We start from the raw sequence: 13,379 nt of genomic DNA on the forward strand, positions 1-13,379 counted from the left end.
ATAAGCCAGCCCTCACCAGGTGGCTCAATTGATCTTTGTCATCCCACAATCAAAAGTTGTGAGTTTGATCCCTGGACCGGGCACATGTCTAAATTGCAGGTTCAATCCCTGGTTGGGGAGCATATGGGAGGAAACTGATGAATGTTTCTCACGTCAATTTCCCTCTCTCTCTCTCTTTCTCTCTCCCTTCCTCTCTCTATAAAAACCAATAAACACATATCCTCAGGTTAGTATTAAAAATAAAAAGAATATTGTAAAGAAGCACAGGAGACTTGGTTGGAAAGTTTGTAAGGAGGAAATTCTGACCTAGGGGAGTTGGCTGAAGGCTGCCTGCCCCCGTTTCTTGGAATTCTGACTTAGGGGAGTTGGCCGAAGGCAGCCACCCCTAATTGTTCCTTGACCTTTCCAAACAAGCCTGTGCATGTGCGGACCCTAGGTTTTTACCGGAATCTTTATGCTTCATCTTTGGGTGTTCTTGCTTAAAGGATGCTGTAGACACATGTGTACTCCCAAGAATGCTTTACCCTACCGATTGTATCTAAAAGATAAACTTTATCTTAAACTGCTGTTGTAATAAAAGCCTGAAGAGGCAGGCAATTGAGGCTGTCTGGTTCCTTTAGCCAGACAGTCTCTTAGCCCTGTCTTTCTTAGGGAATCCGTGTCAGAGTAATCATTCATCTGTTGCTCAGTGTCTGCTGGTCAGCCCCGGCAGAATATGAATAAAGCAGAGCACCAGTGTTTGAGAGAAGCACGTAGTCGCCCAAATGGAGTGTTTCAGTGGTGGAGGGTGGACCAGGAGGTCACGGTTCAATTCTTGTTCACGGCACATGCCTGGGTTGCAGGCTTGATACCCAGTAGGGTGGCACAGGAGGCAGCTGATTGATCGATGCCTCTCGTATCATCATTGTTTCTATCTCTCTCTCCCTCTCCTTTCCTCTCTGAAATCAGTAAAAAACAAATTTTTTTTCCCAAAAGCAGATAGTCATGGATGCTATAGATATCTTTCTCTAAAACTATAATGGTTTATGATTTTGGAATATGATTGTAAATTTTCTTTTTTATACAACATGATTTCTTAGTCTATTTGAGCTTTACAATAAAAATACAATAGACTAGGTGGTTTATAAACAACAGAACTTTATTTCTCACAGTTCTGGGGATGGGGAAGTCCAAGATCCAGGAACTGGAATATTTGGTGTCTAGCGAGGGCCCACTATCTCATAGACAATTCTTTTCACTCTGTCTTCACATGGCAGGAGAAGCTAGAGAAGGCTGTGGGGTCTCTTTTATAAGAACACTACAACTTTGTTCAGAAAATATATCGTTACATGAAAAGACCAGCTGAGACCTCTGATCTTTACCGTACTCCACTGGGATCTGAGAGTTCCTGCTTTTAACTTGGGCCTAAAGAAGAACGTGGTCAGTAAAAAAATAAAGAAAGAAAGAAAAAAATAATTAAAAATAAATAAAACTATATAGTATGTTAGATATGGTCTAAAATAACGTGATTTGGAAAAGAAGTTAACGACTGTCTGAAGTTGGGGTATTAAGAAAGGCAGTAAGTAAGAAAGGTTAGTGCCTGGGTTCCAGTTGTAATTAAGATACTGAGAGTAGGTCTCATTGAGAAAATGGTATTTGAGCAAACTTTGTAGGTGAGGAGTTGGAGTTAAAGCCTTTAGGCACAGGGAAAATTGCTTGCCAAGGCCCCAAAGAGAAAGTATGGCTGGCAAGTTGGAGAAAAGAAATTAGGCCACTGAAATGAAGCAGAGCTTGATGATGAATTCCTGTGTCATTGTGAGTGGGCTACAGGGTGCCAGGTTAAACTTTGTTTGTGGGTGGGTCAGGGAGGGTGTGTCCAGATGCATCTGAGCTGGCACACTGAGTAAAGCAGATCGCCCTCCCCAATGAGCCTGGACATCATCCACTCTGTTGAAGGTTTGAAAACAAAAGGTGGAAGAGAATGAATTTATGCCCTTTTTTCCCCGTCTCACTGTTTGAACTGGGATCTCTCATTTCATCTTCTCCTCCATTTGGACTTAGACTTATATCATCAGCTCCTCTGATTGCCAGGCCTGAGACTCAGACTACATTACACTGCCAGCTTTTCCGGACAGCGGATCATGGGACTTGTCAATCTTCATAACTGCGTTAGTCAATGTCTCATTATAATACATATCTTCCATTGCTCTGTTTCTTCAGAGAACCCTGACCAGTACATAGAGTAAGGGAGGGAACATAGTAATAACCTGGGAGACCAGATGAGTAATAGGGGCCAGAAGGTATAGCAATAGTCTTGTCAGCTATTGCATATTCTTCAGCTTTCCTTTCACGTGAGATGGAGAAGTTTGAGCAAAGGAGTTACATGATCTGACTGTGTTTAAAGGATCTTTATACCTGCTGCTTTAGGACAAAATGAAGAGGGACAAGGCATGGAAGCAAAGAGATAGTTAAGAGGTTATTGCAAAAATCTTTACAAAGAGTAATAGCCATCTCTAGCCTCTATCATGTAAGTTACAATCTGAAAAATGTTCTTCCTCTGCTGCAGCTGGAAATGAGAATAGAAGAGGAAAGTTAATTTAAAGATAGTTATTTGTAATTGTCCTGTCATGAAACCCAATGCCATTATTGAGCTGCACTCAGCTAAGCAGTTTTAATATTGTGAATTATCTGATTAAAATCTATAAAACACATATTTTAACTCTAACTTATAGATGAAGATTCTGAATCAGAACTCAAATCCAGCTCTATCTGACCTCAAAGTTCACACTTTTAACCACACCTCATACTTTCAGCTCACATTCTTTAAACATCCCAAATATGCTCCTTTCTTAAGTATTAAACAACCTGCCCAAGCAAGTCATGTAAATGAGAGCCTTGAAAAAGTATAGCAGAAAGCCACCAGGAACATTTGCATGCTAGCCTCCTTTGCCCTTTGATAATGAAAAATAGATAAATGACATGCCACATTTGTTTCGTTTTCATTATGTAAATATTGGACATATGACTTTTAGCAGAGTATTTATATAGTAAATGTCTGGCATGACAAAACAATTTGGTGATCTTCAAAGGTGATGGAAACTTAAACATAACACTTACAATACCCCAGGTCTAAAAGCTATCCATACCTGGGTCAACCAGTGTCACTAAAAGCTTTCTAAGTGGAGCTATGACAATTACCTTGACTCCTCAGGTAATCAGGATGTCTCTACTTCAGCTTTTCTATTCACATATAGATGGATAAAAGGGACAAGGCTAGGTTTAGTTTAGACTAGTAATAAATTAAAAAGTACATATTACTCAAATTGTTGTGTTTGTGTGTTTTTTAAGATTATGGATGACCATGTGGCTTGAAGTGAAGACAATCTGGTTATGATATCTCCATTTGTCTTAGTAGTTTACTAGCTGTGAATCCTAGGGCAGTGTACTCCATCACTCCCAGTTTCAGCTTTCCCATCTTTATTATGGGCACACTATTCAGTGTCTATGATAGTTAAATGAGATGATGTACATGGCCCATTCAGGGAAGTATATAAAGATACTTATCATTAAAAACCATTTTCTGCTCTGCATGGAGCAATATTATCTACAACAACAAAAGGAAGAAGCATCATTACACCAGGAGCAGCACCATAGTTTGCACACTCTTGACAGTAAGATGACTTTTCCGCTGATCTAAGTACTTTCTCATGTTTAGAGTTTGTCCATGAGGGTTGGAGTTATGAGGGGCCACTGTAAGGAACACAGTTGTACTATATTCGGTGCTGCCTTGGTTCCGTGAATAAATACGGAATCACATAATTCTGCCGAACTGCCAGCCAATTTGTGAACATGACCCTGCTCTGCATTCTCAGTAAAGCTCATTCTCTGCAGTAGAACTTGTATCTCACCGCAAAAAAGCCAAGTTGACAGCCGTTAGCAAAATAAACAGTGTTTAACACCACATGACCCTGTTCGCCTGCCAAATTTTCTACGAAATTAAAATTTAGGAGTATAATATCCAATGAATTGTTGTCTAACATGTGGTCATTTTTTATTAGACCTCATTTGTAACAAGACTGCTGTGCGTTAGCAATAACTCATCATCTGTGTCTGAATCTCAGAAACACATTAGGATTAAGCCTTGGTCAGGATCTTGTGTATACAAATACGGGCATGAGTTTTCTTATTGAAAGTTTAATTCTTAATTTAAAATCTTCTCTCTGGTGACCGAAAAGATAAAAACGAAACAAGAACGACAAAGCCAACTGTTTTTACAAAATAAAATTGCCAGAATGACAAATGATGGTTGACTAATTTCCAAAGCAAATTATGAAATTGTTAATACAAAAATGAATTTTTCTTTTTTATGTGTGTTTATGTTCCAGCAACGTATCTGCATGTGTCTGTGGACAAAGGCTGAGAAAGAAGAAAAATGTAAAAGCTGGCTTACAAAAGAACCTATTGGTTATATCATTGGCCTTTTTTTAAAAAAAGATATTTTTTACATTGATTTTTTTTTTAGAGAAAGTGGGAAGGAAGTAGGAGGGGAAAGAGAGAGAGAGAGAGAGAGAGAGAGAGAGAGAGAGAGCGCTATGAGAGACACACATCAATTGGTTGCCTCCTGCTTGCCCCCAACTGGGGCTGAGGATTGAATCTGCAGCCAAGCTACATGCTCTTGCCTGGGGATCAAACCTGCAACCCTTTGTTCGTGGGCCAACCCTCTAACCACAGAAAAACGGTTCAGGGAATCATTGTCCTTTTAACATTGGGGCAATAATGATGAGAACTGTAAAGTAATTGAGAAGTGTTATCATTATAGTCAATTGGAGAATTTAATGTATAAACAAAATAGAGAGCAAGAAGGAACCACCCAGGTTGTTCTCCTCACCCGGTTCTTTAGGTGACATTTTCAAATGTGGAAAGGAACTGACTGCTCACGTGTGGCCATTCATCTAGAAGCCATAATTCACCTGTTGATTTGATCTCTGTGGTGCTCCCAAATACCCAGGAGTGAATGATGTCTCATGGCTCCTATTGGGTGTCGAATCAATATGTTTTATCCCTGGAGACCTTTGAGAATGGTTTATAAAATCCAGAGGGAAGGCAAACTAGGCATGCGATATTCTATTGCTTTTCCATGGTCATTTCCATGAGTGGTCTCCTTATACACAATCCACCAAGGAGAAATCTTTTACTCTGTTTAATGTAATCTGCCCTTATCCCCACACAGAGCACACAGAATGGGAGATCTGGTGGGAATGTTTGTGCTGAAGATTTAATTGATTCGGCTTTTTCACGTTATAACTAAGTGGTTTGAAAGATGGGGAAAAATAGCTATCTCTGTAGTTCTCAACTGAAGGCAAAGTTGTCCCTCAGGGAACCTTTGGCAATGTCTGGAGACATGTTTGTTTTAGTTGATGCTACCGGGAGGTGCTACTAGCCTCTAGTGGGTGGAGGCCAGCGAACCTGCTAAACTCCTACAATCCACAGAACAGCCTCCTGGAGACAGAGCCTTCTCCTACTCAAAACATCAATATTGCTGAGGTTGAGAAACCTTAAAATGACTTCAAATTTGACACTTTCCCATCTCTATTTCACACAACTTTTTGCTCTTTCAGAAAGCATGTTATAAAGGGAAGCTTATTAAAAAACACAATCTCAATTCTGAGTTCCCTGGTGTCTCAATGACAGTTAGTGACATAGCTCTGGTGAGGCCATCATTGACTCCAATTAAAAATCTCATTTTTCCATGCTGTGAGAGAATCAGGAGCCCAGCCCTTTGTCCCAGTGTTGTCACACCACAGTGTTCTAGAGAAGGTGCGTTTGGCCCTGTCGAATCCTCAGGCGAGCTTGCATGCAAAAATGCCCCAATCCCCAAGCCCAGACATCAGTAATTTTTCCACCTCCAGATTTATAGTTAAGTTTCAGTCCTCCTATCAGATAATAAGATAACAAGAAATGGAAATGAAGAAAAATAGCACAGGAATTCATGTCCCATTGTAGACACTTAGAAATTTTCCTGCAAAATGTTATTTTCTACCATAGAAGAAAAAACGACTGGTAAAAATAGGTCAGGCAGGAGCGAAGCTTTACAAAGTGCAGGTATGCCACATTTTGCAATAACATTTCTCATTTTAAAAGTAACTCTTGAAGAAGGGTCAAAGCAGAATTCAGTGTGATAATATAATTAAAGACATTTTCAATAAGTCAGCACTTATTTTAGTTTTGTTTTCCCCTTGGAATGAAACTGTGTAGGCAATTAGTTTAAATTAGGCTATGTGGGGATATTATTTGTATAACAAAAATAAGTTTCTCTTTGTAATTAAATTTAATGGTGTTGCACTGGAGAGAAACTGAACAAGTTTCTAAGACTTGTGTTGCTCTAGTCAACCCAGAGTTCTGAGATTCATTGTTATAACAAATTTTATTTTGCTACTTCCCTGATACGGGCTGCATTTTTAACATGCTAAGCAGATACTTCTAGCTACAGAGGAATTTAAATAAGTCGTTTTTCTCTGTGGTTCATCTAAGTTCCAGTGCTTCCTAGGTTGTTTTGATGTTACTAAAAACTTGCTTTTGTTTTAATCCTCTAAAGAATGTGAAGAACAGCTTCTAATTATCATGCTATCTGCATACATGAATTTAAGATTGAAACTTGGGACTATTCCTGTATCTTAAACCCTTGTTCATGAATTGATTATTCATTATCAGGACCTAGACATATGACATGTTTATACTCACACACACACATATTTACAAGATATATATATTGCATGAGTAGTAAATTATTTGAAATTTTCCTAGTAAGTATAACATTTATAATCAGAAAACATCATAAGGAAAAATATTTGCTACTCCTTATTGCACGGAATTTAGATTTGGTTTATTTTCTCTAGATATTGTCCTTGGAAGCAGCGTGAGCTGGTTTTCTAGCATCAAACACGCTTTCTATTGAGATGAACGTGATTTTATATTAATGGTGTCAAGATTTTGTGGTAGCTGGTCAGCTTTGGATTCCAATCCTACTCTGTCATTCTCTAGCTTCATATTTCAGGGAAGTGACTAAAAGTTTTCAAGTCCCAACTTTTTCATCTATAGATTGTGGTAAACAACACCTACACAATAGGTTGTTTCAAAGTTCAAATACATTAGCATCCTAAAATTACTCAGCAGAGTCATAACAAGCAGTTAGCAGTTAATACTAATGGTTGTATGATTGTTACTATTTTTGTTATGATTGATAAGAAAGAGGAGGAGAGTTTGGGAGGGAATGAGACATCAGTGAACGCTATTGAAGTTTATAGTTGTATTCTGCTCTATCAACTACTCTGGTCTTTGTGAAGGTGATTAAAGCAGTGTTCACAAAGCAGTTCTGTAATGGAAATGTTGCTTTTCTCAGACTGTTCCCAGGGCCTAGAATAGCCTTTCCCGCTTGCTGCTGAGTAAATGGCTATTCATTCTACAGGCCCCAACTTTACCTGTATTTACCACTCTGCAAAGCTTCGCTGATCTTTCCAACGCCTCACTATACTTGGTACTTTTCATCAACAACATACATTGTTTATAACGCTGTTACAGCATTTAGCACATTTACTATGTCGTCACTTACACATTTGTCTCCTGTCATAGTTATGTCAACCTCAAGGACAAAACTGCTCATTTTTCCTTTCCCAGTGTATAGCAATTTTAGATATATCAGTACAGAATACATCCTTGTTGGATGAATGAATGAACAAATGAGGAAATGAATGAGTGTATTTTTCTGGCAGGATTTGTTTGTAATAATACCTTCCATTACTTCTAATGCTCTTTCTAAAAAACATACATCAGTTGTGTTTGATGACAATTTTCCTCTTACTATAATATTTACCAAACAATCAACATTATTTTCTTCAGTTAATATTTTTTTCTTTTTATTGTCAGCATGGAATTTTCTTCATTGATTAAAATTTAATGAAGAGGAACCAACAAATAATATGGCTTCCTTTTAATCTGCTATTCTTATGTCTTCCATTCCCTTACCATCTGCTCTTTCCTAAGCATTTCCAATGGGACCGTCCCTTCCACAGCTTTATAGAACTTACTCCATAAATTGTCACCAGTGACGCCCAATCTCCAAATTCAGGGATGTTTGCTTAGCTTCTATTTTCTCTTTTCCATGAGATGCATTTGACCTTTCTGATCCTTCTTTCTTTGCCTGCTGTAATAATCTAAGTGGTGCAAGAAATAATATAGAAAAGTTGGCTTATATTATTGTAATTTGTTTAAAATATATAATTACAGAGTAATTGTTCATTATGAAATTGTGTTCTGTAGCATAAGATGGAGGGGACTAGCAGTGTTGATAGGCATTGATGTTAAGAAAATTCTGGGTGGTTGCATTATGGAAGATATATCAAGGGTGATAATGGTAAATGTCGGAGTTGAAGGCAGAATTTTAGAAGGTTATCTGGAATTATAAATGGGCAGAAGTAGAGAAATTTTGAGAAAAACTCTTACAACATATATAACATATATATATTATATACTAGAGGCTCAGTGCATGAAATTCGTGCACAGATAGGGTCCCTAGGCCTGGCCGGCGATGAGGGCTGATCTGTGGGGTGACCAGTGGGGTGATTGGGGGGACCCACTGGCACCTGCATTGGATGTCCTGGGTCCTGAGAGCTTGGGGCAGCTCCTGCATTGGGGCAGCACCTGGTGGTCAGTGTGCATCATAACGACCGATTGTTCCACCAGTCGTTCAGCTGTCCAGTCAATTTGCATGTTAGGTTTTTATTATATAGGATAATACTGGATATATATAACTAAAAAATTCCAAGATTTCAAATGTAATTTTGTATGGGTCATAACGTTCTAATCTGATTTAAGCAAATTATTGATTACTGCTTAAAATCTAGATATGCATGGAGAATTCTAATTATTGGTTTGTTCACAGCTCCATGACTGTTCATATGCTTATTGGGATTCTAGCATAATAAGGCTAACCCCCAACTATCCACAGATAATCACTCTGTATAAACCATATTTTGTGTAATCTATAATTCATCTGTATTATTTATTAAAATCCAAGCTAGTACAAGTGCTTTTTGGGTATTCTGGTTAACTCAATATTTACATGACCATGAAAAGATTAATCTGTGTCTCTGAAAAAAAGTTGGAGAGAAATTATAGATGAAAGTGCTGCTAAAAATATAAATTTGAAATAGCTCTATTAAGCCAAGAAACTGAGAGAAAAAATGTTTCTTAAAAATTATAAAATATACAAATAAAGAGTAAAGATTAAAATACAAAGAGAGAGAGAGAGAGAGAGAGAGAGAGAGAGAGAGAGAGAGAGAGAGAGATGTGATTTCAGAAAGTTTTGCCCCAAAGTAGTAGGTTTTAGAACTCTCAAGGTACCAGAAGTTGAGAGAATCCTGCTGGAGATGAGTGAAAAAGACTGCAAAGCCTATTTCTATAGGTATGAAAGAGTAAGCATAAGAGAGCAAATAGAAAACTTCAGGAGTCCATGAGAAATTACAAGAATTCTCCAAATAAATTTGGAACAACAAAACATATGATTTGAAAAATATTTCAAATAGTGTTAAAATGGGCAAGGAGAGGCATTTGTTAGTGTTTTCAGACTGTGGAAAAAAGGGTGGGGGGGAGAATGTACACATTTACAAATGCCAATCTGAAGTTTGCTTTTCAGAGCTCTATTTAAAGGATTTGTAATTCTTATAAAAATAAGTGTGTTTTATTTCTTTTTTCTGCCTCTGTAAGAAAGGTCCATTCAGGGATCTCTGAAACAGGTGATTTTGAGTTCAGTTTTCCTTGAGCTGGAGTGGAATATTTGGGTGTGGCTCTTTGAGGGCAGCTGAGATTTGCAGTGATTATGAAATTCTCAGAAAGGCTATGGACTCAGGATTTTTTGCAGGAAAAATTAGTGAATTTGTTAAAGAAAAGGAAAAAGACTGTCAAACTACAGCGGGAAGGCCTGGGAGGATTGGGGGAGTGGGTAAGAGATTAACCAAAGGACTTGTATGCATGCATATAAGCATAACCAATGGACACAAGACACTGGGGGTTATGGGAGGCTAGGGGAATGTCAAGGGGAGAAAAAAAAGGAGACATATAAAATACTCTTTGTAATACTTTTAGCAATAAAAAAAAAAATTTTAAAAAAAGGGTCTAAATCTTGAGTGTTGTTCATGACCTTAAGAGATTAGTTTAAATCTGGATAAAAGACCCTTAGCCTTTTAAACTTTGATTCATGTAAGCTGAACATTTTGGTACAGTCTCATTAATTAGGGTGATATTTTGTATTTAGGATATACATTGTTGAGCACTATGAGCAGGTAGGACACGGGTTATATTTAAAAGCAAGTACCATAAAGTTGATGCAAAACAACAAGCATGAAAATGGTTTATTCATGACATCAAAAAATAGCAGTTAATTTTCTCAGTGTCTTGTATATAAAATGTCCTCAATTAGGAATTTTTTAAAAATTGTGTAATTTTATATCAAACCTATTTATATTAATTTGCTGTTTGTCGGAGAAATAACAAACAGGAGCCATAGCGCCTGCAATTATTCAGAAAATAAGGTGTAGTATTATCTGCCATCATCAATAAACAAACGGTGAATAGATAAAACCAAGTAGGCTACTTGTGAACCAATCCTTAAGAGAACTAAAATTCAAAATCATTAAAATGTTAATATTTTTCAATAAAAGGTCTAATTTATTAAAATCATCATTTAACATATAAACAGTAAACATGCTTTACTTACTAAAACATTTTGTTTTATTCAGTATGGATATATTAATTTAATAGATAATTTATTTGGTTTAAGCCTGTGATATAAATGTTTTGTCTTAACTAACAGGTGATAGATATTATTAAGTGAATAATGTATCTGATTTAATAGAGGTGGAACTATGTCTGATTCTGAAAGTGATTGGGTTTTTTATTGAGAAATTAATTCATTTTAAAAGGTGATGCATCTCTTTCATTATGAGCTAAATCAAATCTATAGTGAATTTTTTTAGTGTGCATAGGTAAGACAAAGAACAAGTTTGCCCTCAAGTGGACTTCCAAGGCAGGTCAGAGTCTCCAAACAGGAAGAGGAGGAAAATGTCAGGATCCTGGCTTTCTGTCTTCAGATTAATAGGGAGGAGCTTAACATGCTCCCTTCCTTATAACAACTCTTTTCCTTTGGGAGCATCTTACATTATTGTAAGTGCACCATGACATATTGCATTATTGAAATGCCACAAGATAATTTTAGTCACAGTTTAAAATATTCAAATATTTCTTGTCATTAATAAATTATTTTGTTAATTTTTTAGAATTTTAAGATGACAACTTTTGCCTTAAATTGTGATAATACAATTTTGGAAATCTGAATTTTCTCCTTTCAAATAAACATTTGCTATTCCAAGAAATATTCACCAAATCTATATAATTAAAGCTAGATGGTTGTGTTCTAATTTTCTTTTTATTTAATAGGCACTGAGTTATATTAGTTTTATAATTCCAGCATCATCTCATCTCAACAATACAAGTCCAGATTATGAGCTTAATAAAATGTAGCTCTTTTTCATTACCAAGAACTTAGATTTATCAATAAATAATTTATAATTTCAGTTAAATATTTGAAATTTGTTCTGAAAGAATCTTAACTTTTAGGTTAAGGTATTTTCTTCAGTGTTAAGAAAGTGAGCATATCATCTATAACTTCTGGCAAATAGTAGTTGCTCAATAAATTTATAATAAGTGAATGGATGAGTATCTTTCTTTATTGTTCTGGATTTTTTTTTTCTTATCCTCTTTATAGTCTATGGTTTTCTGCTGTAAAAAATAGTAAAAATGTAATAGAAATCAACATTACATTCTTTATAAAAAGAACTTATTTGCATGTGGACAAAGAGTAAATTTAATTTGTTAGTGGTTAAAAAAAAGATGTTGAGCTCAACCTATATGGCTCAGTGGTTGACCATCCGCCCAAGAACCAGGAGGTCCTGGTTCAATTCCCAGTTAGGCACAGGCATGGTTGGAGGCTTGATCTCCAGTAGGGGATGTGTAGAAGGCAGCCAATCAATGATTCTCCCTCATCATTGATGTTTCTATTGCTCTCTCTCCCTCCTCTTTCTTTGAAATCAATAAAAAAAATATTTTAAAACAAGAAAATAGCTGAAAATATGTCCTTATTTTAATAAAGTGTAATATGCTAAGGATGTCCTTCCAGACAACCTTCTGGACGAAGAACTGGCAGCTGGGGCCAAGGCAGAGGCAGCTGCCGCGGCAGAGGGGACTGAGGCCACCGCTGTGATGGCAGGGGCCGAGCCCCTTGCACAAATTTCGTGCATCGGGCCTCTAGTTTTTATATAATTGGGGAACTTTCTTCACAGTTATATACTGAGTATATACTGAGTAAACCACAAAAAATGAGGAAGGTATGTTTACAGATGATTTTTCCTAAGTAAAATAAATAGTCATAGTTTAGAATTAAAAAAGTTTACATAATAGTGTGTGCTACCTTATGCTAAAGTAAGAAACCAGTGGTCATTGGGGATTTTTATCCACCTTATTTGTTTTTTAATTTATCTTCATTTTTAAAAGTATTACAGATGTTCCCCTTTTATCCCTATTGACCCCCTCCATCCCACACCCACCTCTCCCGGGCCTTCACCACATTATTGTCTGTGTCCATGGGTTATGCATATATGCATATAAATCCCCCGGTTAATCTCTCCCCACCCTCTAACCCCGCCTTCCCTCTGAGATTGGTCAGTCTGTTCTATGTTTCTATGTCTCTGGATCTATTTTGTTCATCAGTTTATTTTCTTCACTAGATTCCACATATGAGTGAGATCATGTGATACTTATCTTTCTCCAACTGGCTTATTTAGCTTAGCATAATACTCTCCAGGTCTATCCATACTGTTGCAAATGGAAAGAGTTCCTTGTTTTATATATCTGCATAGTATTCCATTATTTAAATGTGCCACAGCTTTTTTATCAACTTATCTGCTGATGGGCACTTAGGCTGTTTCCATATCTTAGCTATTGTAAATTGTGCTGCTACAAACATAGAGGTGCATATATCCCTTCTTATTGGTGTTTCAGGTTTCTTGGGATATATTCCTAGAAGTGGGATCACTGGGTCAAATGGGAGTTCCATTTTTAAATTTTTGAGGAAACCCCATACTGTTTTCCATAGTGGCTGCACCAGTCTGCATTCCCACCAGCAATGCACTAGGGTTCCCTTTTCTCCACATCCTTGCCAGCACTTGTTTGTTGATTATTGATGGCAGCCATTCTCTCAGGTGTAAGGTAATAACTCATCGTCGTTTTAATTGACAGTTCTCGGATGATTAGTGAATTTGAGCATTTTCTCTTATGTCTCTTGCCTACTT

This window comes from Myotis daubentonii, chromosome 3 (assembly GCF_963259705.1).
Source record: "Myotis daubentonii chromosome 3, mMyoDau2.1, whole genome shotgun sequence".
NCBI lineage: Eukaryota > Metazoa > Chordata > Mammalia > Chiroptera > Vespertilionidae > Myotis > Myotis daubentonii.